The sequence below is a fragment of the Agelaius tricolor genome, unplaced genomic scaffold (genome assembly GCF_023055355.1).
Source record: "Agelaius tricolor isolate 1412-34295 unplaced genomic scaffold, bAgeTri1.0.p SCAF_1, whole genome shotgun sequence".
Lineage (NCBI taxonomy): Eukaryota > Metazoa > Chordata > Aves > Passeriformes > Icteridae > Agelaius > Agelaius tricolor.
In genome coordinates, this window is record NW_027269261.1 from 9,091,222 (window position 1) to 9,117,552 (window position 26,331).

General features: G+C 39.7%; 1 protein-coding gene across 4 annotated transcripts in view; it reads right to left on the bottom strand.

The window, feature by feature from the left end:
* MACROD2 (mono-ADP ribosylhydrolase 2) overlaps window positions 1-26,331 on the bottom strand; it is an 850,774-nt gene that overhangs the window by 751,804 nt on the left and 72,639 nt on the right. The window lies entirely within an intron of this gene.

Below are 26,331 nucleotides of genomic sequence, written 5' to 3' on the forward strand. Positions count from 1 at the left end.
GAAGTTCCTCTCCAAACTCCCTGCATCATGGAACTGTTGACACATCCCTTCCAAAAATGTCTCCTGCAGTTGCTGAGCAGTGGAGGCACGCAGCACTTTGCTTCCTTACTGACCTTGTACAAAGCATGGAGCATTGAATGGATCCATGGAAAGGGGAGTGTAATGCTCAGCTCAGTGAAATGCACCCAACCAAGACTATTTTGCTCTGTTGTCCCATCAGGTGCCCATCTAGGGAAGGGCAGGAAAGCCAAGACTGAGCATGTGGAGCCTCATTATGTTGATGTTCAAAAAGCTTCCCAAGCAATGAGCAGGGAAGGAAAATGACACAGAGGGACTGGACAGACCTGTTCTTTGTCTACACTCACACAGGGGCATCCCTGATACCTGAGCCCATGAAATGGCTGGGTCACTGGCAAGAGAGCCTAGTTCTTTGCCATCAGTTCTCCAGTTACAAAATTAAACAGGTTTTGTTGGATTTTCAGGCTATTTGAGAAGCTCTGTCTCAGTTGGCTCCAAATTGATGTGAAAAAAGTAAAACAACACTCAATGAGCACTTTGCCATCTGAGGCACCTAAGCCAGAAGTGCCTGGTAATGGTATGTACCAACTCCAGTGATGCCACACAAATTCATGAGGGTATAAAAAAGTTGGCATTTGAAGAGGTAGTTGTCTTAAGTAAAATGACTTTTTATGTGACATTTTTGCCTGTGAGGCAGTAGTGTACAAATCCAGAGGAAATTCAGTAAATCAGCCCAGTTGTTCCTACTTCACCTTCCACCAGCAAGAGTGGAAACCTGGACAGGGCTCTGTCTTCCTCAGGCAAGCAGGTCAGGCTTGCAGGAGAGCTGGTGTCCTCTTAGCACACGTGATGTCAATGCAAAAAATGGCACACTGGAGTGTACAAGACCTTCCTTGGGTTCTACAGGAACTCTTACTCCACACACATAATGTTAAAATTAATTTGGCAAATGAGAGATTGCTTTCAAACTAAACTGTGTGGTTTTTTTCCTTTGGCTGTTTATACAAAGTTCTGTTCCTCTCCATGTCAGGCCCATCTCCTCAAGGCTGCTGCTCATCCTGGAGCTGCAGTTGCTGCATGCAATGCTCCCCAGCACCACCATAAATCCCTTCAGTCAGACAGGTATATATGCAGGCAAAGCAGATTACTACAGCAGGCACTTTATTCAGCACGTTGATCAAATGCCATTAAACCACATTGAATTTATATCAATTTCTGAATTCCATGTTATTTCTGTGTAATATTCAATATTCAGTTGTGGAGCAAGGGGTGGGATTTTTTCAGTGTTGCCTAAACCTGTGTGCAGAGTTCACTTGATCATTACTCTCCATATTCAAATACTATGCTAAGTGTCTTTTACATTCTTTATCGTTGTCCCTTTTTAAATTTATATTGCTATCCTGAATTTCCCACAGTTCTCTTTTAATCTGAAAGCTGTCTCCAAAAACACCCTGGTACTTTGGAAACAGTGTTAATTTTGTCTCATCTTGGCACCTTCCAGAACTAGGGCCAGGAGCTGGACTCAGTGATCCTGATGGGTCCTTTGAATTCAGTATATTCTATGATTCTCTAAGAAACTTGCTTCATTTATAAGCTTTTACTTCCTAGCTTTCTACCAGAGCCTGATGTGCAGCAACTGTTGGGGTTTTTAATTCGGGTTTTTTTTTTCTTCTGGCTTTAACAGTACCAAATTCTAAGTATTATGTTCTTGGAACACAGTTTCCATCTCTCCTGCTAATGCACTAGTGAGCATGCAAGCTATCTTGTGCCAATGCTGTACATATTGAATGTAGAGCAGCAAATGCAATAAAGCAAGAGCAAAAGTAATAAAGGCTTATTTGCTATTAAAATAATTTACTGATGACATAATGCACTAAAGCATATATAGACTTCCCTGCTCAGAGGATAAAATTTGTACATTCACCTGCAGCTAAAGTTGCATAAGATCTTCAGAAGTGAGCTGGCAGATGCCATCTGCATCAATTTATCCAAACCACATTTGTTTGAGATAGTTTTGGGCAGAACCATAATTCACACGGGTACTCTCCATTTTCAAAATGCCTTAACCTTACTTCCAAATCCATCTATTGTTTTAGCATCACCTAGCAACTGATCTTTGTTTAATTAACTGTTTCTTTACTGATACCAGAACAGCCAGAGCTTCCAGCCACAAGCCAGCACTTAACCATCAGTGGTTTTTTTTTTTAAGCATAAAGTTACTCCATATGTGAGGGGTTTTCATCTTCCAAACTAGCCCAGAGTGGTTCCATTACAGAGAAAAAGCTCATTGACTGAATTCAGACATCAGAATTTTACTTTTTTTTTATTTTCTTGGCAAATGAATTTGATTTTGGAGTGGTGGATAAGAGTCCCACCCTTGTGATGAAATTAGAGCCCTTTCAAACACTCTGAAGGTACAGCCATGACACAGGTATTAAATTCTGGACACAACTGCTTTAAAAGTGTTTTCTTTTGGTAAACATGAATGTTTGATTTAATAGTTCTTTCATCAAATCATTGCCTGCTTCTCTCAAAAAACTAGAAAAGAGCAGAATGTGAATCTCAGTAAAAGGGTGGCAAAGCAGATGCTCAAAACAAGCATCACCTTGTTTTCTCAGCACAGGACATCAAGTAAGATACTCACAGCATGGCAGTCTTTAAGTGATGCCTGAGGAACATTTCTCCCCTGGGGGACACCAAGACACTTCAAATGGCTGTTAAATAAACATCCTCTGGATTTTTGATGGTCTAAGGCAAAGGCATACAGTACATATTTTGGCAACCAAGCCAATGTCCATCATGCATGGACATCCTAAATGCCCTGTGCCTGAAACATGCAGGTCAGGACTGCAGATGTGAATTTCCTAACTTCAACTGCTTTTCACAGCCCCTCTTTTGTATTCTTAGGATGAAAATTTAATGGAGTCACAGTATGAAACCCCTCAAGATTAACAACATGAGCTGAAAAGATCTTTTTGATATGTGAAGCTGGACATTCTAAGCTTAGCAAGAACTCTCATAAATAAGTTATAAAAATAGAAGGATCTTAATAGGGCTAATTAAATAATCTGACTTGTTCAAGCTGGTTGATAGCATTCATATAGGCTGATGCTCTGTCCTGAACAGCCCTCTTAAGTCATCAAAAACAGGGAGCAGATCATAGCCAAGTGCCAGCACACACTTCTGTCCCCTTGCTGAGCTTAAGCAATGTCTATCTATAGACAGAGCTGAGGAAGGTCTAATTGTTCCAACTCGAGGGGCTGCACCATGTTCTTTAATCACTAACTGCGGGAACATCATTTACAAAAGGCTGGAATTATGCACATTATGCATAATTTAATGTCACTAATTTATGCAAAATATTTAAAAATTTATTTAGCTCAGAACTGCACATCCAATTTATGTAATACCGCTTTCCTCCAGTGGCTTAGTCCCTGATAAATGCTTACTAGGAAACTGGCTTTCCACATGAAAACAGATGGGGTTTGTGGATGTGGGGACCAGTTTTGTTTAATAGTTTTTCTGGTTTTTTCTTTTGTAATTAGGAACAATAAATAATTTTACTGCAAACCTTTCCATTTTTAATGGGATACAAATTCAACTGGTTGATAATTTTAAATCAATATCCTCAGACACAGCAGGTGCTGGTGTGATAAAAGATGTCCCCACAAACTCTCCTTTCCCATCTCACCTCACAATAATGCTTTCCAGGGTTTTAACTTGAAGCCTCGCTTTTATTGCAAGGATTGCAAAAAGGTAATGAAATCTGTTTTCACTACTGTGAGATCAAAACCAGGGACTTAGAAATTTGGAGATGCACACAAGCAGTTGTTTTACATAATGCAGGTGTGGCTTAGAAGCAACATCTTTCAGGCTACATTACACACAGAAGCCAAGGTAAATCTAAGCCTTTGTCCACCTCTGAGCCTGCTGTATTAACAAAATTTCCTAAATTACTAGGCCAAGCATCAGCAGCTTCAACAGGTAGTACAAGAAGGCCTCCTTACCTTACATATCATCCTCAGCTACTGGTTTGTGTGTGTAAAGTGGAGTTAATTTGATTTCCTTAAGTGTTGTTTTTCCATGGATTCAATGAAGAAGTACAAAAGTAACCATTTTTTAAAAGGTAAACCCTTCTACCAAGGAATGCTGACAAAGCAGAGGATTTAAGAAATTAGGTTTTAACTGTTACTCCAGAATTACATCCAAAAACAAGCCTGTGTAAACTTCCTGATCGTGTGTATAATATGCTCACCCCCTGTTTAAGCCACATTTAATGGACACAAGTTATTTGCATTGCACTTCTCCTCAAACTATTTTCATTTCCTGCACAGTTTGAGTGTGGATAGGTACAGAATCTGTGGTATTTTGTTTGTTTACCTGGCTTCAGTAATCTTCTCAAAAAACATTAAGACACTTATTTCCAAAGCCTGATGGAATAAATTACTGCCCATGAGGAACATGAGCTTATTAACAGAAAGAAAGCCATATACAGGGAAATGCTAACCCAGTGAGTAAATACAATTTTATGGCATTAGCTGATAACACAGAACCTCTGCCTAATGTCTTTAAAGCAATTATTTTACCTTATGAACTCCTTAATGGCATGTAACCTACTTCATCCTCTAAAAACCTTTTCATTTCTCCCTGATACAGAAATGACATACAGCATGCTAAAATAAAATTCAAGAAAAACGCCACAGTACTGCCAGGTCTAGGAAGTTTTTCTGGATGCTGAAATTCAGCATTTTTCAGCCAAATGAAGCAGTCAGGAGAATATCACTGGGGAGCTAAATTGCTGACCTCCTGCAATTTCCTTGGATAAAGGAAAAAAGGCAGTGATGGAACTGCATGTAAGATGTCACCAGCTCAACCATGGCTCTCTCAGACAGACCCTCACCTCTCCCACTTACAAACCTTGGTGCTTTTGATTACAGGAATATTTGCAAGTACCTGTAAGGGTCAAAAAGGTTGAGCACCAGCAGGAACAACCACCATCTCTAAGTTATTATTTCTACTATTTGTATTTTTTCTTTGTTAATTAAATAAAGCTCATTGAGAGCATCTGTCCAGTAAACAGGACTGTTATGCATGTAAAAACCTCTTCACTGCTAATCACACTTGTTGACACATAGTGAGGTAGTGCTGAACCCTCCTTAAATAGTTTGCACTTAAATCCAGGGCAGTCACATCACAAAATATTTTCCCTGGAAATCTCCACTATTCCCTGAACTTGCAGATACATGATGTTAAGGGTGGGGGGAACAAGATAACCATATATTCCTAAGAGATTGCTCTTACCACTGTTTCTTTCCCATGTTCCATATACAAGTTTAACAAAGTCGAAATAAACAAGATCAGTTAAAGAGAATTTTGGAGGAGAAGTGCAATACCACAAAATCACATTTCTACTACTGAGAACTGAATTATGCTAAAAAAAAGAACAACTACTTTGTTTGTTGTACCTTATCTGTCTCAGGAAATGCTCGGGTCTTTCATTGTCTGCTGGCCTAGGGACAGAGCTGCGCTGATCAGTGTTCCTTGGGTACAGACAGAGGCATTAAAAGCAGTCAAATACACCTGAACAAAACTAACAGGGACTGGTTTTGTCTGAAAAAAAAACTGTCCTAAATTTCTGTGTTTTGTTGGAAACGTTTTGTCCCAGCCTCTGAAATCTATTACCATCCTACACTATTCTTTAAAAAAACAAAAAACAAACAAATAACTTATCTTTCAAGCATGGAAAATTTGATGTAATGCCAAGCTTTACCTATAAATAAGTTTTCAAGGTTTTGTTTGTATGACTTTGTCCCCAGTGCTATGATGAGCACGTGTTTCTTGAGGACCTCCCAGTGTTTTTCAATACACATTCTGCACAGAAGGAAATGGCCATTTGTGCAGGACAATTCCCACCCATTTTTCCTTCCCATTTTCCCTGTGTTGTCAACTGACTTCTTTAGCACTTATATAATTTTAGTCATAAAATACTAGAAGTGCAAAAAGAGGTTTCTTGAAATTTTTTTAGGGTGTTAGAGATGGGAGAGGGAAAGGACATTATACTAGGATGCTAATTAGATAAAAAAGGGTGCTATTTTATGCTGCAGGGAGATTTTCCTTATTTCAGTGAAAGGAATAAAAAAACCCCAAACTTCCACAAACTCAGCTATTTTGACAAAAGGACCTATGGAGCTGCTCATGCAAGAAACACATCTTGTTCCCAAAGCAACCACACCACTTTGGGAAGGCAGGGGAAGAGAGAGTCTCTCTTTGATATGGATTTGGAGGTGATATCCTGTGTCCCATGAAGGAGCACCCCGCTGGTACAGTCAATATAAATTGGATTGCCTTAATATCCATTTTCAACTCAATGCTGCTATTGCTGCAAAACTTGAGAGCAAAGCAACCCAGTCTCGGGGACTTCAAATAAACCCCCAAACAAATCAAAAAAACAACCAACCCTGCAAAATCCTCAGAAAGCACCTATCAAAGTGATTTCAATCCAGTGATCCGGTACACAGTCAAAGGATGTAAGCTCTTCTAATCCCACTCTTTGAGCTCCTCCAGGCTCCAGCTCCCGTTGCCATGGCCTGGCTGACACCTCCTGCAAAGGACAGGAGCCCCACAGCCCAGCAGTGCCTCCTGCACAGCCTGACAGCTGCTGGCTGTGGGTTTACACACTGCAAAAACTGCTTGGGAGGTGGGGAGCATGAGCAGCACCCATTCCAGTCCAGGAGGTTTTGTTACAATGAGTTCAGCTCCAGGCAGGCTCCCATCATCAGCATATTTCTGACAGGTATTTTACTTGTCCTCCACAGAGTACCTAACACTCCTGGAAAGCACCCACTGCTCCATTAGATACTGCTGGTTTATTTAGATAAAATGAAATAAAATTTAAAATTACCTACTGTTCTCCTTTGTGCTAGTAAAGACTAACTTTATCCTTCAGTATAATCCTGCCAAATGAATTAAAACGCATTCAGCAGGCTGAAAGGATACTAGTGAAGTATTAACAAAAGCCTGGTTTGGATTATGCAAAATTTCTGCAGCAATTGACTGATGCAAAGATTTCTGTGGCAATACTTTCAGGAAAAGAAAATAAATCTAGCTCTTCAAAATGTTTCTTACTCTGTTTTGCTCAGCAGCTCTAGGAAGTTATTAGGTCAAATCCCCACAACACTGACCTCTTTCTGAGGTTTGCAAGTCAATATGTGAGTGATGAGTGATGTCTCCCCTAGCTGTTCATGGAAATCTCTACAGTGCTGCTATAAACTGGTGCTTAAGGATATTAAATAGGAAAATGTCTTAGAACAGAAGCAGCTCATGTCTGGGTATGCTTGGGTACATCACTGTCAGCACAGGAACCCATCTAGGACATGCCTGTGCCTTCCCGGGAATGAAGCAGAATTCCTGAGGATAAGGATATGAACCATGCTAGGTGTCAATGGGAGCTTGGAAACCTGCCAAGGCATGTGTTCCCATGTCTCACAACCAGCTAAAATGCCACTATGGAGGGGAAAAAACAATTTTTCCCCTGCTGAGAAGGAGCTCCAGCAAGTGGTCTTACCTGTGCTAGGTCTAGTCAGCAGACAGTCAATACTGCTTCCTTTGCAAAAAAACTCCACTGGGATAAACTTTCATCTGTCAAACAAGCCAGGGTTCATGTTTTCTAGTGCTTTCACATTTGTAAGAAGCTGCCTCTGACATCTCCCCCCAGGGCTTGATCATACAAGGAAGGAAAAGTAGAGAATTTTAAAGACACTGGCAAGCGTTTGGTCTTTCAAAATGTCATCGCTAATCTCCACATCATCCAGCCTGCTCAGTAATCAAGATAGAGGAACTGTACAAGTGCAAATTAGTGTCACTTATGTCCTGAAAACAAGTAAGAAAGAGGATGTGGAATAAGTATGCCCAAAAGCAACATCAAATTTATTCTCCATGATCAGATGAGAGATTCACTGAAGTTTGCTTCACCTTACACAGAAAAAAAAAACCCAAAGAAACATGAAGATATCTCTATGACATTTACCATCTGGCTGAGCAGGTTAGAGCTGTATTAAAAGGATGCTGTACAGGCTCAATAGCAGTGAGAACAGGGAGGCAAGGAGTGGTCCTGAGCTCCAAACACTTCCAAGATAGAAGACCCATCTTCTGCAAGATTATTTTTTTCTTTTGGGTCTGTTAACAGAAAAATTAACAGGAGCACCAGGGTTATTTTAGGACATGATGCATCCCAATGACCTGACAGGAGTGAACAGAACAGATTTATGGGGGGTCACCTGCCCAGGTGCAGGACAGACATCTCGAAGCAGCTCTGTTATCAATCCCAGGATGCCACGTGCCAGCCTGAACCATCTCTCTCTTCCAAAGGAGGGCAGCGGCACTGTGAGCCCACGGATGAGCAACTTCAGCACAGGTCCTGGAGAGCACATGAAAAACTGCCAATGTTTCCCTGAACCACTGAAGCACAACAGGGAAGCAGCCAATTCCTACATGGGCACTAGGATGTTGTCCAAGACCTTTAAACTCTTATTCTTCTGGGAGCTGACCCAGATTTGACTATTACTCTAAGGGTAAAAAAACACTCGCCGCTTAATACCTGCAGTATATGATTTGATGCTGATGATGCAGGCTCCTTGAACACTGCAAAGTGCTGGGGGTATTTGTTCTTAAATTAATGGTTCTGCAGGAGTAATCGTTGTATCTGCCTAGAAAAAAACCTAGTATTTCCTATATGGGGAAAAGCAACAGTGTTAATTGCAGGTATTTCATATTAGAAGAAAACTAGCAGGAAAAGAAAAACAAACACCAGCCCACTCCTCCAACCACAGTGATCAACTTACAAATTCCAACTTTATTTTAAAAAACTGAAAATCTTCTGTGTCCGGAGGAGTCTTTTTAAAAAATGTGCTTTGTAAGGTCTTTTTTGTAACGTTTTTCCTTTACTAATGATTTTTAAATGTTCTTCTAATCAGCTTGAAAGGGACCAGTAGTTTCTGGCTCAGCTGTAGCAGCAATAGAAGGAATCAGCACAACATGCCAGAGGAATGTGAAATGTACTAACCAGATACGAAGTCAGCCAAACAATACTGAAATCTGTGCAAGTCCACATCAGATCGTCTAACACTGCAGAATTTGTGATATTTACTCTGCCATTCAAGAACACTCTTTACATGGCACTTACCCTGATCTCTCAAAACCAATTATTACATATATAGCTATAGTGCAAATGAGAACATTAGGGCTCTAAATCCATTATCAATTTTCTTTGAAAGCATAATGTATAATAATAACTTTTATATATAATATAATAAATAAATATAATAATATAAATACAATTATATATTATATTAATAAATACAATTATTTATTTTATTTAATTTTTCCTTTTAAATTACATTTCATTAATCTTTGTCCTTTAAAATAAAGATACAAGCATATGGCCAGATATTTTTCTGTATACAGAATCATCAGTCTTATGATAAAATTAATAGGTCTTCCAAGCAATTTTTGCTAAGCAGCCAAAAGTAAAGAGTGAGCAAATTACAATACTAATACTGATTTATTAAGTTCCTTTCAAATGCCTTCAGCTTCCCTTTTCTTTGTTTGCAGCATTAGAGGACCGTTTGATAAAGCAAAACTGCAGATGTTCAGTCCTTTGTTTACTAAGGTAACTGTGGCTGCCAACGAAATGGAAGTGACAGCACCAGGGCTACCTCGCCTTGCCAGCAGCAAGGCTGTGCTGGAGGAAATGAATCTGTAGGAACTCTGAAGGATGACATTCCTGGGGAGCTCTGCAATTCACACTGGCAAGGAGGCAGGAGTGGGAGCCTTGGAGAGCTGCCACCACCTCCCCTCCATGAACCACGGTGTCCCTTTCCCACTATGCTGTTTTCTGGGCTGTATAATTTGTTTTCTCAGACTTGTCACCCATATGGAGACTTGGACACATTACACCAAGTCAATCATACTGGCCACTCCTGGTATAAGACAAACCTGACACATTTATACCTCTGTCAGCACTAATTCTGCTGCTTTTTGATTGAGGAGGTGACAAAACTCTGCTGTGCAGCAAGCAGAGGTTCATCACAGCTAAGTGAACATACTATGGGTTCACAAGACAAATAAAAACTCTCAACTTTTATTTGCAGGTTGCCTTGCAAAATTCTCTCGTTACAGACACATCTATTTCACGGCAAATTTCTATTTTTTTAACTTTCCTAAAGCAGGTGCTTATGAAGGCAAGTGCTACAGTGTTTGGTCCTCAGGACTGCACTTTAAATAACAAAAGCTAAAAGGCTCTGAATCATCAAAGCTTTTTTTTTTTTTAAATCAGATCAACTGTTCCACGCTGTTGAAAATAAGAGAACAAATCCAAGCAATATTTTCTATTTCCCACTCCTACTCTTAGAAACAAGTGTGACATTTATAACCACAGTGTAAAAAGCTCATTAATACTCCACACTGACCTATTAATAAGGGTTATTGGCTTAACACAATAGGAGACTTTCTCGTGGAAAACAGGCAAGGAAAGGAGAGAACAGCTCAAGATAAGCCACCTCTCCACAAACAGGCTCAAAGGATGAGATCACTAAACGACAGTGTTAAAAGCGTCCAACATTTTTCACCTCCTCTCTGCTCATTTCAAAACTAGCTTAAAACCACAGAATAAAAGCCCAGTGAACACCCCAGTAGATTTTAAAAGGCAATTCTCTCTCAAAGGGCTGATAGCAGGCAGGGAGTGGGAGAAAGGTTTATTTTAGTTGAGCTCATCTGACAGACTGGCACCTACTCAGAGGTGTTGGAAGACGTCTGGCGCATCCACACACCCACCAAGAGCAGCACTAAATTCTTAAAGAAGACAGAGCTGCCTGTGCATTAAGTTCCCTTTTTAAGTACTTCTCCCTAGAAGCTTTGTTCTTTCTTTTCAAAGAAATCATTTAAAGCAAGCTCCCAATAAATGTGCTCCCAATAAAAGTGGGGGAGACGCTTCCAACACTTGACCTTGGGGTTTGCCAAAACCAGCAAATGCTCAAGGCACCGTGCCCATGGAAGCACCAAAAAGGGTGAGAAATCACCTTCCTGTCAGATGGAGTGGAGTCCATATTCACACCCCATACAGCCTTCTAAAGCCATCCTTTAGCTGAAATAATTGTGGTTTGCTTGGGTTTTTTCCCTACCATAAACTTATGGAAATCAATCCTAGTTCCCCTCAGCTTATGTTTTTCTAGGCTGAAGCCAAGCTCTTCCAGGCCACTGGTAAAATGCTGGCTGATCCTTCCACCATTATCCTAATTACCCTTCCTTGACCTGTGGCTGTTTAAACTCATCTTCCTAAGCACAGAGAGGACACCTTCATTCTTTACTGCTCCAAAATGGTGATGTTGAGCTTAGAGAAGGAATTCATACCATCCATCCTTAAGCACACAACATTCTCCTGAAACCAATTAATGGCAGAAGAAAGCAGTTCTTCTCACTTAATAATCCAGTCCTCCCCCGCCTTGCCAGTGTCTCTCAGCTTTGGAGTTGGCAAATTTATTTAGCAAGCTTTTAATTCTTCTGTAAAGGCTGCTAATGAAAATATTAAATAAAGCACGATTTGATCTTTGAGGAGCTCCTGCAGTACCTTTGCATGAACTTGCAGCGATAAAAAGGTTATCAAGAATGACAGAATTGAAAGACTCCAGTCTTTAAAGGTATCTTAACCACCTCAAAAGCCCTTCTTGCAGGAGACAGGATTACCATGATGCAATCAAATTATGTCCAATTATCTCGAGTATTTAGAGCACTTGTGCCAGCCACCCACCCCAAAGAAAAACAAAAACTGAAATAACACTGTTTGACATGCACAGATGCAGCAAGCCCAGCAACCACTTTTACTCAAACTAACCCAGAAAGAAGGTCATTGTCATCATCTCCTGGTTCCCCCCAAGATGTCCCTCTCATCCACATGAAGTTGCTTTCATCACAAAACAGCTTGCAAAGCACAGATCCCCTATGATACTGCAATTAGCTAATTTCCTATACTGATATCTCTTATACAGTGAACAGCATTTTAATTAATTCTTTAAATATATATTCCTCCAATAAGTTGAACCTTAATTAAAATTAGAAGTGCCTGATAGCATCTTCTTATCTGGTTACAGACCCATTTTTTTTAAATTTGCGGTGATGATATCGCAACCACATTAAAAGGAATATATATATTGAATTTTATGTTCTTTCAGTTCAGCAAAACACTAAGAAAATTAATTCAATCTGCATTTACACTCACAGAATCTGTCTCCTGCTTCAGAAATAAATATTTTTGCTTTGTTTCAAACACAAGTTTTACAAAACTGTTTTAAACTTTGCCCTGGGCACGTCTCTGCCCACCAGAGATCTGATGCTTAATCTCATATTTCATTAGTTATTGCTTAATTAGAACCCCATTTGAAAGAAGTTGAATAAAAATGGACCATTTAATTATCGTGAGACATGAAAGAGGCAGAAAGTTCTTTGTAATCCAAGCTGCTCCTCAGCAAGTTTTTATCATGTTTATCACAGACATCATATGTGACTTCACCATCTATCTCTCTCTCAGCTCTGCATCTCCTGATGCAGCTCTTCAGTCAGCACATCTGCCACTACTCCTACATTCACCTTCACACAGCTCCCCTGGCATCGGGAACACCACAATCCTGTGGCTGGGAGACACCTTCTTGCAGCCCAGGATCACCACCACCAAAGGCTTCCCAGGCCCCACCCTGTGCTTTATCACACTTTAAACCAGCACAGCAACCAGGGGGAAAACTCCAGCAATAGTGTTCAGCTGCGAGAAGCACACAGCTAAACAGGAGGTCTTTTCAAACCTAGCAGGGTTTATCACAGCTCTAAAACAAGCAGGGCTTCTTTGGTACTAGCACTACCCGTAAGTATGGATTAAAAAACTAAAAAAGTTTATCCTGAGTCCCTCTAAACTGCAGCCTTTTCTCTTTACAGCCAAGCAATTAACAAAACCAGCAAGTTTACAATGCAAGTACAGAATGACCAAGTTAGTATCTATTACATGCACAACTAAACACCCAATTGTATCAGTATTTCCCCTTGTTCAGGAAGCATTTACACACGAACACCAAATTACATTCTGTTTTCAGGCTTGGGCATCCAAGTACAACTTCAGCTTCCCAATATAAACAAAATGTGCTCAAAACCTTCGATTTATTTGAGAAGCATTCACAAACTTCAGTTTGAAACCACTATTTGAAATGCTTATTCATGAATTGTAAATTGAATTGTTACTGCTCTGTATTATGCAAATAGCCAAATTCTAGCATTGTAACAGAAGCAATGAGCTTGTTATCCTGTCAGTCCTGTAAGCAGACAACTTCTTAGAACATCATTTCCAAAATTGCTTGTGTGCTCCCCTAACTGTACTAGTTTTGATACTAAGAAAGAATTTACCACCAACTTAAATGAGATGAGAGTCACCCAACAATGAGCCCTTCTGAAAAGCTGACCAATATCTTTAACTTGGAATGCAAACAATATCCTCAAACTTATCAAAAATTCCTGTAAAAGCATGTATGTTAACAAACACAAGATACCCAGTGGAACTGATAAAGAGAAAACTAAGATAGCAAGTAACAGGACTCGTGTTAAATAAGCATCACACGATGCAACCATTAGCTCTGCTTGGGTGTTCAACAATTAGTTTTAGTTAGATAAATTATACCTCAAACAGTTGCATGTGAAAAATAAAGAGTATGTGCAACTGTCTTAAATTGAGATCATATATATCCCGACAGTCATCCTTGATGGGAAAATTATGCATATGGTGCGTGTGGGTGGACTGAAACCACAACGGGATGAGCGCTACCTCGTTGCATCTCCGTCAGGCAGGCCAGGCTGGAGGGCTCAAAGGAGCCAGGGTGCCTGTCAGATCCATCAGCACATAAATCAGAGTATTGGTATCAGCAACCTGAGTCACGTGCACCCCATTAAATCCTGCAACCTTACCTCATCCCTGCAGCACTCAAGAAAGCCTTGCCAGACAGACGCTGCCTCCCACCCACTCCCACTCAGGTAACGCCTTGCAGGTGGCAGGTGGCACGAGGACAGGCTGTGCCAGGGCACACCAAAGCACACCAACTGGCACACCCTGCCATGCCATGCCATGCCATGCAGCACATCACACCACACCGACCAGCTGGCACACAGGATCCCCACCTCCTGCAGGCCTGAGAGTGCCCAACAGCCAGTCAGGGATTTGCTCCATAGAATATGCAGCCCCAGAGGCAGGACAGATGTGCCTTCCACAGCAGACAACGTGATGACAGACATCCCACACCACCAGGGAAAAGGGTGCACTCCTAATCCCTCTGTCACTAGAGCATGGAGCCTCCTGGCCTGGCTGGAGTGCAAGGCAGGAATCAATCCAGGAAGCAAACAGGATTGTGAAAGCAGGAACATATCTGGGCCCCCAGTCCATGCTATTTCATTACAGAGCAGTTAGCATCATGTTTGCTTATATTTAATCCTTTTCTTTGCCTCATTTAAACTGACTTCATTTTACAAAGAAAAGCTCAATTTTAATGTATTTCTTTACTCCTTCCCACAGCATTATGCTACTTTCTTTACAACTTGTGTTAGAGAGCAGCTTCCCATTTCTGTGCATTTTTTTGTTCTGGACAGACATTTCAAACACATCGCACTGCTGAATGGAAATAGGGAAGAGCAATGCCCTGGTGTCTTTGGATAGGAAAACACTGACAGTGTTTGCATGCTGCAGCTAAAAACAATATACTGATGAAGCATCAAGGGGTGTTTCTATCAGCAGACAGGAGAAGGGAGCAGAAATAAGGCTCAGACAGAGAGAAAGGCATTGATTTGGAACTTGAAGAGCCACCTCTGTTTCCTCTCATTTTTCACAGCTATAAATTAGATATTCATCTCCATAACTGATTGGGGGGACTGTTTAAAGCTGTTAACAGGGTCTGCACAGCTTGCAGGCTTATGCATGTTATGCATGAATAAAGAGTCACCCCCATCATTAAACCCACAGCATCATTAGAGGTACCATACAAATTATGTTGCAAAGAATGGTATTTGAATATATTTTTCTTTCTGAAATATCATCACATGCAGAGCTGGCCTGCAATCTAAATGAAACCAAGGAAGTGCTTCCTCTTAAAATGCATTGATACTGCTTGAGTGAAAAGCTTGCTGCTGTGATGGGTTTTATGTGCATCTAAGCTGAGCCAAGTGAGCTCAAGACAATCTAGCAATTCCACCATTTACCATGCTGCAGTAAAATACGGCTTTTTGCTTCTTTCTTATTATATTCTCAGACTGCACAACAGACTTATCTATTCCCACTACCCTATAAATGACAATGCTGTAGTAATATTTAGTAATGTATTTCCAAATGATAAAAAAAAAAAGCAACCCATGAAAAGGAACAGCAAACACAGAATAAGAGGCTACTGTCCATGCTTCCACAAACACTTGAGCCAAGTGTACTTACAGACTAGCATAAATCAAACAGGCACAATCCAATTTAAATACAAGTCCTGCAAGGTTTTTTCATTAATGTATGGTTTATGCTTTTGTCATCTTTTGACTATTTTATTACATAATACTGAGATATTTAGTACATTACATTACAACTCGGTTAGTCATAACAGAATTGAAAAAGTTAATTTTGTTTCTCTGTTTCAGAAGCTAGAGAGTATATTATGTCATGCTGGTTTTCAATCAGTACATTTTACTGAAATTCCTCTTTTGTTTTTTCTTCCCGTTTCACATTAAGAAATGCACCTCCTGTGTACTATTGCTGTTTTAAAAGGCATACCAAAGAATGCTTCCATCCCTGTACATGCTGCCTCTCAAAAAAATCAGATCTTTAAGTTTTTTAGTTTCTTCTCTACTTTGCTCCATCCCATTTTTTCAGGGTCTCTGGTCAAGCAGTAATAGCTCAGCAGTTCAGCACTGACCTCACAGAAGAAAAGAGAAAGGGCCACGCTGCCTTCATATTTCCCTTACTTGAAACAGCACAAGTAATTCCACTTAAATTGGGGAGATACATTTACAGCCCATTTTTGAAGATGGGAACATAATTCTGGTGGGCTTTTACTAGCTTTTTGTCTTTTTTTTATTGTCTTCCTTAAACAGCTGCTACTGAACACCATCAGAGGCAGGATGATGCTCTGCCCTGAGATCGCTGCGCTTGGGAATGAATCACCACAGACAGAGCAGCACTACAAGGAATAAACTGACTGCTGAACATTATTTCCCTGTTGAAACAGATTTCTTCTTAGTTTTATTCTCAAGTATTTTATTCAAATTTCTTACTTCCTCAGTACCAATACACAAGAGGACCCAGCCAGAGTACAGAAAATTGTCCACAGCAAAGGCTCCTGAACCGACATCACTACACTAGTATTGCTTAGAAATTTCAATCTACTGTCCCAGCTGTTAATAAAAGAAGAGGTTTTGGCCCAGAAAACTGTGTAATGCACAGAAAAACAGAAGAAATTGAATGACAGGAAGATGTGAAACTCTATCAAATGCAAGAAAACACTGACCATTCCACAAGCAGAGGAATAGAATCTCTGTGCAGTCCACAGGAAGACAGCCATTCTTACAGTGTGCTGCACATACAGCATGACACAGGTCAAAAATACATTTTAAAAAATGCAAGTCACATTACTGATAAAAACACCTTTCACAACACACAGCTGATAATATACCTATTAATATGGACTTTCTAGCCTTTTTATTTGCAACTCATTTTAAAAGGACTGCTCAGGGAGAGCTGCTGGTTCCAGACTAATTACTTCCAGATTGTGTCAGATTTTCCCACACACAGAAACAAGTGGCATGCTGAATTTGGTCATGTTAAGGCGTCTCCATCAGCTGCTTCATAACCACTTTGAGAAACTCATCTGGATGCAATTATGACTTTACTGCAAAGTTTTTGTTGTTTTGGGTGTGTTTTTTTTAAAACACTGGACCACAAAAATCATGTTCCTTATTCAATTCCCATTGAAGTAAATAGGATGGTTTCAATTAGAATTTAATGACTTCTAGACAAGGTTTCATAAAAAAATGAAAAATAAATCTCTTCATCTAGCAGAGAGTGAGGTTAATCGCTTATTCTTAAAGCTTGTACATCAAAGAACTCCAGCATTGCACAGGGTTGCTGCACACTAAGTCTAATAGATGGCTATATCATAGTCATAGTTCGAAATGAAGAATACTTACATAAAACACAGCTCCAAAACTAAGGACTTAAAAAACACCAAGTTCTTCTCTGTGAAGTAGTACTCAACGAGATTAATCTTTAAGTTAGAAAAAAAATACAAAGCCACTAATTTAATTCATAAATTTTCTTTTCATTTCCCTACAACTAACATATAGAAAACCTCACCTGAGTAAGGTATACTTTTATACCTTTTTCACAGAGCATAGTAAGACATACTTACACATATTTTCTCTCCAGATGACATAGTTGAAGGCAAAAACCATTTAAACACCACTAGGAATGGGGGAATACTTTAAACCTTTTCCCAAGATGAGAATTACAGCCACCACACAGATTTTCAGCACAGTCCTCCTCAGGAGCTACTACTCCCAAGAAGCACTTGGAAAGAAAATACTTGTTTGCCTGACAGCCCTTTACAGAAACCTCAGTTCTGAACTCAGACTCAGGTGGTGCCACGTGTGGTGGAGGTGTCTTTGCAGCAGCCAGCTCCTGTAAGCTCATGAACAGAGACCACAGCATGTGCAACAGCCACGTGTGCATATTAAATAATAATTTACTCAAATATCTACAGCCAGCAAAGTGAGAAAGTGGTGGGTCACTGAGGGTCTCAATCTACAGAATTCACAGCTTTGCTTTTGCCCTGAAGCATTTAAAGCTGCTTCTGTTTTTCTGCATAGCCATGATTACAGGAAAGCAGCTGCCTTCATGAACGATAGAAAGGGTGCTGGAAAAAAGAGGCAGGGGATGAGACCTTGTTCTGCCTTCTAAGAAGTTTCTTGGCCACTATTTTTTCTCCTTGTCACATACTCAGTCTCTGAAGTAAACACACATTTCACCTGTAATACAATGAATCGCTTATAATTAAATACATAATGACACTGCATTCTACCTTTTGTTAGAAATGTGCTGGCAGTGTTGATTTTAACTTTACGTTAAAAATAAAGACTAAGTTCAAACAAGTATTCTTAGCAAAGAAGTTTTTCTTTGGAGGTCAAAAAAACCAACAAGTGAGAGAAGGTCCTTAGAAGCCTTCTTTTAAAACTAGAATTCTGCCCACTTCTCCCATTAGCAATGGACCAATTCCCAGCATATTCTCATGCTGAAATACAAACTACTGGCATTCTTCTCTGACATGTGAGCAATGATCCCATTGTTTTATTCCAAATATGACAATTAATGTTTAGCATATACTGAAGAATCCTATACATAACTGCTCACTATTATGTGGCTTGTTTAATTCAGGCCATACCTAGTGATGACTGAAAGTGACCACATTATGGAAAATTAAACAATCGTTTCATTCCTTGGTAATAATTATCTTCTTTTTTCACTCTGAAAACCTGGAGATTGGTACCTGAAACTTCTCCTCTCTACCTGTTCTTCCAACTCTCTGAAAAATTAAAAGCATTTTTGCATGCTGTAAACTCCAGCTAGAGCCTAAAACCAGACATGTAACAGCAGAAGAAAGACCAGTTGGACTTGTACAGACTGCACTGCAGGCTGGGAAGAGAGCAGGGAAGGAAGAGCTTTATTTATTAATTCACATAAGCTACTCTAAGATTAACCTAGGGGAAAAGTCCACCCTTCACCACCAGCAATTATTCACCACCGTCTTCAATAGCCACTTATTGGGTATGCTTTAATTTGTGGAACCCAAGACAATTGTTTATCATGTCATAATCTGGAAATAATTGTAGAGATTACAAAGTATTGAAATGGATTTTTTTCTGATGGTTGGTAAGATTAATTATGTATTTACAGCATGAAGTAATTTTCTACATGTATTTCCTAAGACTGTTTCAGTTGTTGGGTGAGGTTTCTTCCAGTGGACAAAAGAGTCACACAAGTATAATAATGTTGGATATGCAAACACCACAGGCAAACTTGGCAGAAACCACATGTTTTAAAATGTATCAAGTCAATAAAATGTCATTAAAACAACAGAATTAAGATCTGGAAATGAGAAAATGCAAAATTGTTCAATAACCAAGGAAAGCATCAGTATAAGGAAAACCTTTAATACATGCAGCCTCGATAGGTTTTATTTGCTTGCTTCTCTGCTGGCAGCATTGTAATAACATTGATGATGTTCAATATGATACCATTTTTTTTTTTCCCACCTGTGTCTCATATCTGAAAGAAAACACAAGAAACTGCAGAGGAGGAAAACACATTCCACTGAAACCAAGAGAAGTTTACGTCTGAATTAATGAAAACAGTATTTCACTCCAAGTTGAAGTGATTTGCCCCAAGTGGCACAAGTTAGAAGCAGAGCTGCTGGTTTTAATCCACTCCCTCGATTCCTCTTCTCCTAAGTCACTCCACCAGGTTGCTCATCTGCCTGTCTCTGTACAGAACAAGACCCAGGTTATAGTACACACCAGCTCTGCTCCACTGGCTGTCATCTGTCCCCCTCTGGATTTAGTCCAATACTCCATGTAAGCAGGAAATTACCTCACATTTCATATTTCAGGTGCAGAGCAGGAAATCAATACACACTGCAAAATATGCAGAAAATCCTCCAACCTATGTTTGTCAAACTGAGAATCCTTTCACAGATTTCTAAAAAATTCAAGTCTTCAGTTTTCTCCCAAGCACTGCCATAGCCAACCAGAGCATCACTACAGCTTCAGCAGAGTAAGAATCAGCTCCCCACATGCCACACAGGGAATGCCTTCACAACACCATGCAAATCCTGTCCTTTTCCCACTCAAATGTGCCCCAACAGTTTTCACTGCATTTGTCCACAGAGCACACACATTTTGCTATGACTCAGTTATTTTACTTTTTTGTGCTTATCCATAACAGACCAAATTCCAGTAACCACAAGGAATTACTGATGACAGAAAGCAAGCAGAACTTGCCCCAGTTTCCTTAACAGGCTAGATTGAAAATCTGTCCAATTAATCCTCTTTAAAAAAAAAAAAAAAAAAAGCCTACTAATGCACTTAAAGTTATAGCTCCAGGACTGACTGAAAGCCTCTTGGCCAAATTCTGCCCAAGATCCTTTAAGAACAGTACTGGAGGGCTGGGTTTTAACACTTACTTTTGGTCACTGTGGGCAGGCCATTTACTTGGAGGTGTGGAGGGGTTTTGGTGTTTCTTTTTTTAAGAACATTTGTGAATATTAATAGCTATATACCTTCAAGATAAATAAAAACCAGTTGGGAAAACTCACACCAAAGGATTAAACTTACTGTTAAAGAATGCAATTCACTGATGAGCACCGATTTATCTTCTAAGTTAACTGAACACCAGACAGAAATTGTGCAACACGGAAATTGTGCAAAAACCACAATAACTATCATCTCAAACAATTCATTCCCTGCATGGGATGTGGTAGGGTGTCCAAACATCCTCACTGACTTGTCTTACATAGACAAGATTTTGTTTTCTGTCAGCAAGCAGAAGCTACATAACCATTATGCTCCGTTCCCTATAGCATTTGTTATCCAAATTCTCTAATCTCAGGGGCTGACACTTGATTTCGAAATTGTTTAGTCTTGGCCTTCTAAAAAAAAGACAAAGTGTTAAATTAATAGGAAAATCTTAAATAGAAAATGCAAGAAGTCCTGCACATTCATGTAGAACATCAACTAAGCTGAGAAAAACCAAGTAGAAGAGCCAGTCAAGGAAACAATAAAAGCTGGTAAGCTGCTCCTCAACTTCAGCTGCCCCTTGGTGACTAGAGAGTGTTTTCATCTTTTCTCAAGACAGCACCAGTTACACATGAATGCTTTTGAGTGCCAGGCTCATTAAAGTCTACACTGGTACCAGCCCCTATAGCCAATGCAAAATTAATATTCAAACTTCAACTGAGAAGACTGTCACAGTTGCTCCACCAGAGTTTGCATACAAGGAAAACAAGTGTTACAGAACAGGAAAATCATATTAACTGTGTTCTCAAATTGCTGCTCGGAGCATTGCATACTAATGTATTAATATTTGTTTTTAAAATAAGCATCTGCTACTGGAAGGCTGGAAGAGAACAGAAAATCAGATGTTACCCAAAGCACCATGACACTTTAGGAAAAGGAAGGCTGCAGGTCACTGGCATCTGCCTGTCCAATGTAAGGGAACAAGGATGTCAATGCTGAACCTAGTTAAGGCAAGACCAAAGGAGGGACTGGACAGAAACAAAGCTTGGAAACCATTTCTGAGCCAAACTTTTGTGCAAGTATTTAAAATACAGATTAAAGACAGCTCTAGATTTCATAGAGACAATGGATTCTGAATGTACAGGGGGAAAAAAGAGAGATTTTCCTTACCACTAATAAAAGATACTTGGCCACCTGAAGTCAGGAAGCACCTGATACTGGATCTGAGATAACTGGGAACTAATTTATATTTTAGGGGCCTCCCATTCTCCCTCACCTCCTTGGGCTTGCTTTTCCTCTAGTCCAGTGGGGAAAGCAGCAAACACGTGCAGAGAGGCTACGTGACTGTAAGCTGGTAAAAAGCTGCTAAGCTAACTGATGGCAAATCTGACCTTCCTAAAATGCTTGACAAGAATTTAACAAGATAAATATTATTATTTCAAGGAGCAGGATTCTCATGGATATCCCATTAAACTTCAGGAACAGCAAATCACAACAGGGTGCAGCCTGCACATGGCCAGCAGGAGAGGGATGTGCCTCCGTAAGATCAATGACAGAGTTATTCAGAGGGAATAGGTACATACAAAATATAAACCAACTTCTTTATTTTTTTAATAACATGCTGAATGTTCTCAAGTTCTACAAGTAAAAAGCATTTAAAGATCATTGTAATTCATTCCTCCTAATGTTTTCCTTAGCTGCATTATTACTTTTTGTGCCAAGACACATCTCAGTACCGCTTCCATACCTGACACCACGTCCATCATGAAACAAAGTTCAGAGCCAGTGTGAGGAGATAAAAGCAATCTTATTTCCACTCGAGATGATTCTGTTCCACACTGTATTTATTTTAGAAACCTCATTTTTAAATATGTGGAATTACATAAGCAATACAATAGCTTGCACAGAGCAGTGCTAAATTCTCCTACACCACCTGTCTTAACTTTGGGACAGGACTGTGAGTCAGCTGTGGTCCAAGTAAAAATGACCTGATGCAGTTCTACTACAATACAAAAGCCTAGGAACTTTTTTTTATTTAATATGTAATTTATGACTAAATGAAACAAGAGATGACTAATTTGATTGATTCATATATACTATTGTGCATTATTCAAAATAGTAATATTTTATCTGAAAACAGATTTAAAAATACATTCCAGAATTCTAAGCCAAATACTAAAATTTGCTCAATCTCCCCCTTATAAGAAATACAATTCAGTTGCTGTTCCAATTTTATTTAAAAGATATAATTAATCTTTAGCAAGCCCAAAAGCAATTTATCACTTAAAGCAGCATACTGAGAATTTCCCTGTCACCCCTAAAAAAAAAATTCCAATTCCAAAAAAAATTCCTAAAGTTCCAATGTAATAAATTCTGTTATTGATAAAGCTTTTTTTAATGACAAGCCACGAGGTCAGTAACCCACTACCACAGATTCCACTGTTCTCCCCAAGTGCCACTGCAGAAATGTCGAACAGCAATAGAAATTAAAACTCTGTGGCCACAGTCCAAGGAATATAGAGTAGCAGTCAGTTTCACCTTATTCTGGATCAATTCTATTTTTCTTAGGGACAATTTTGTATAAAAATCCAGCAGCAGAAAAGCCAGACCCATAATTATGCTCTCCAAGGGAAGGAATGCTCAGTAACAGAGACAGATGGCTTCGGCTTGAATGCTGCACTCCCCCTTTTTCTGAAGTTCTGCTGCAATCTTATTGTAAGGGCTTTGTAACTCGCTTGTTTGCATCTGTCATCATATTTCGTGAGCTGTGTGCCTTCTGAATAGAAAAAAAAAATGTTTTGTTTTTGAGATTGGAGCAGATTTTGCTCATTTATCATAATAATTCCCTCAATTGGGATATAGCTATTTTCTCACTAAGAAAAATTCAAAGTGTAACATTATTCTATTCCTCTGCTGTCAACAAAAGCAAAATGGAGCATTTTTTAAAAATGGAATAATGCATCTGGATCAATAAGGATCATGACCACACAGGTTAACTACCTCTAAAACATGTTAGGTGGCCTTTTATCTCTGAATACACGTCCATGTCCACAGCTAATTGGAATAACTTGGTCTTATCCAAATAAAACAACCTTTTACCACTGTATAAGAACTGCAAGACCCAAGGTGAACATCAGGTTAGCATTTCTGTAATGGTCCTGTCATGTATCTCACCCTTATTGTTTTAAAACAATCACAGTTTATTACATGCCATTATTTATGCCATTTGCCTCTCTCTGCCTATAAGCCAGTTTTAATTTGCATTAACAACTGAAGGGTTGTCTTCTTCTTTTGTCCAAATTTATGTGCTACTTTTCATGATGCTAAAAGACAGAGTATTTTGAAATCTGAAACCTTCTGCAGGAGTGAGTCCAGAGGAGGTCATAAACATGATCAGGGGGTTGGAGCACCTGTGCTCAGGACAGGCTGAGACAGCTGGGGTTGTTCAGTCTGGAGAAGAGGAGGGATCACTGAGACTTCAGAGCACCTTCCACTATCTTAAAGGGGCTGCAAGAGAGCTGGAGAGAGGAGATTTTTGACAAGGGCATGGAGTGTGATTGGACAAGAGGAAATGGCTTAAACTGCCAGAGGGAAGGGTTAGATGAGACACAGGGAACAAATTTTTCCCTATGAGGGTGGTGAGGCACTGGCTGCCCAGAGAAGCTGCGGATGTCCCATCCCTGTGAGCGTTCAAGGTCAGCTGAAGGGGCTCTGAGCAACCTGCCCTAGTGGGAGGTGTCCCTGGTCATGGCAGATGACCTTTAAGGTCCTTCCAACCCAAACCATTCTATGGTTCTATGGCTCTAAACACTATGACATCCCAGAGCGCCCACATCCCATCATGTCTCCAAATAAGCCCCTTCAATAGTTCCAGCCTTGACATAAATATTTTGTGGCCAGGAGAGGTGTAGAAAACCCTCTGGGTGTAACATCAGGCAAGAACCAGAGTTTCTTGCCTCACACAAGGTGCAGCAGGACCTCACCTCTCCAACCAAGGAGAGCAAACAGGAGAGTGACAACGGTGCAGTTTTTAAATGGAAATGATACTCAGATACATTAAAAATGTAAAAGACAGGATGATATGCAGTGGAAATATATCCTGAAGAACTGCTAAAGTAAAAACTTAATTTGCTGCAAAGAAAGAAGAAAAGGTTGATTTTATGGCAATTCCCACAAGCAGGTGTTAAGGTTACCCAGGGTACCCAGCAATATTCATGTTTTGTGGTCAGTATTTCAGCTAGTAAGACAAAAATCAACTGTAGGCTGCTAAATCATATGTGTGTCTTTCTCTCTCCACATATCTATCCATCTATATAAAAATTTGGTGCATCACATAAAGTTGCCAGTAATGCTGAAGTCCCACTTTGACAATTTTATTTTTAATCTCTTTCCATGTTAGTCTCTCAAATTGAATAGAGGACATGTCAACTACCAGGCTTAATTTCTGTTCTCATTAGCTTCTACATTATGCAGATGTCAGGTCAGGAAGAACCGCATCAGATAACCAAAAATTAGTAATAATTAACCAATAGCAGGGCAGTTTGCCTGAAGAGACCTATTCTTTCCAAGTGGTAAATTATTTTTTAATTATCCCATTGAGATGGAGACTTCTAATTGCAAATACTCTAAGCAAGGAAAAAATATACACTGGGGAAATCCCAGATTATTAGCAACTGTGCAACTTTCTACATAGATTTTGCAAGTAATAATAGACTTTTTCCAGTTAAAAAAAATTATCCCTAGAAGACTTTTCCATCAATGCAGATAAACCTGAAATTGATGTACACAAGGATAAGGGAATTGTTAATTCATTTTTTGATGTCCAAACACAATTTTTTAAAGTCAAGAATAGATTGAAGTCAGACCTATTTTGAATGCACAGATATAAGAAAATGAAACAGGTTTTGAGCAGCAAACATATTCTATTAGCTTAAAATTAGATGACATCAATATATACCTATTTATTTGGCACTTGAGAGGCACTTCATTTGTTCCAATACAATTTCACAGATCCAGAATTACCCCTGAGCCCCCTATCCCATCTTTCCTACAGGGAGAAAAGGAGAGATGTTATTTAATACTTGGGAACTTCAAGATTTTTCCACTATACATAACCACCAGCTTGAACAGCTTCTCACACAACAAAAGAAAAGAACTAAAGAAGCTCTATAATCACCACTGGATCTCCACCAGGACCAGAGGAACCAGGATGTTGGAAACCACATGTTTGTGGCCACTGTTGAGCATGGCAGCTTTAAATATCCACATTGTTCTGCATTTTCAGTGGTCAGCAGAGCACAGTTCAGCCTGTGCTGTCCCCAGCCCTGCCCAGCCCAAAGGGACAACACAGAGGTTGTGTTGTTGAAGAGCTCTGACTCTTGTTTTTTCTGATTCAGCCACAGAAATGGTGCTCAGCATCTTCCTCCATGTCCTCACAGTCCTTCAGCTTCACCTTGATCTTCCCCACTTTTGTCTCCTAAATAAACCCAGCTGCTTTCTCAGGGATCAGGCCATAACTGTCCCTCAAACTGAGCAAAATTAGAAGTATATACCTATGTTCTGAGCATCCTTTTAAGATGCTGCATGTAATTAGATGATCTTTAATATTTTCTTGCCCCCCTGGGAATAACATTCTCAGGTGGCCCAAGACAGCAGTAACATTACACCCTTAGCACATTGATTTCTGAGGCCCAAACACCCTGCACCAAGCATTTAATAAAAAAGTTGGCTATAAAATCCTAATGGCTAATTTGTCACTTCCAGATTTCATAACAAGCATTATCATTGTCTCCCAGGAATGCAACAAGCAAGGTTTGTACTAATGTGGTTCAGCCACAAACATTTCTATTAATATGGGTCAGGCACACATTTTCTATCAGCCATATGTCACTCACTGGAGACTTCCCTCAAAGTTTGAAGGGTAGAGGAGAATATTATGCACTAAAGGTAGAAAAACACGAAATCCTCTTTCAT